Raw genomic sequence first — 451 nt, 5'->3', positions numbered from 1 at the left:
ATGATGACTTTTGTTTGGGGGGGGGGCAGAGGTGGATGGTGTGGGGTGTTTTGAAGGGGGGGAAGCTGCTTGATCTGTTAGGGAGACAAAGTGGCACAGGGGCTGATCAGGGCTGCTGATCCAGCAGTGGCACAGGGATGTCTTGATTAAACCCTTGCAGGCATGTACTGTACCCCTCCCATGCTGTCCCCATTGTGTCCCTGTGCAGGGGCTGGCAGGGCAGGGGGTTGGTGTTGGGGCTGCTCTGTGTCCCATGCATTACTCCACTGAACTGGGGTCCAGCTAAGGTGCTGGGGGGGGGGTAACTGCACCCTCGAAGGGGGATGTATCTACATCTGTGCCCACATTCTGCTAGCCTTGACCCTGTCACCGTGTTGTCCCCTAAAAGAGGCACTGGCTGGGCCCTGCCCCGGCATAAAGCACAGCCTTGTTAGTCCCCAGCCCTGGGGTG

Source organism: Chaetura pelagica, unplaced genomic scaffold, assembly GCF_000747805.2.
Source record: "Chaetura pelagica isolate M959 unplaced genomic scaffold, ChaPel_1.0 scaffold69, whole genome shotgun sequence".
Taxonomy (NCBI): Eukaryota; Metazoa; Chordata; class Aves; order Apodiformes; family Apodidae; genus Chaetura; species Chaetura pelagica.
This window is presented reverse-complemented; position numbering follows the sequence as displayed.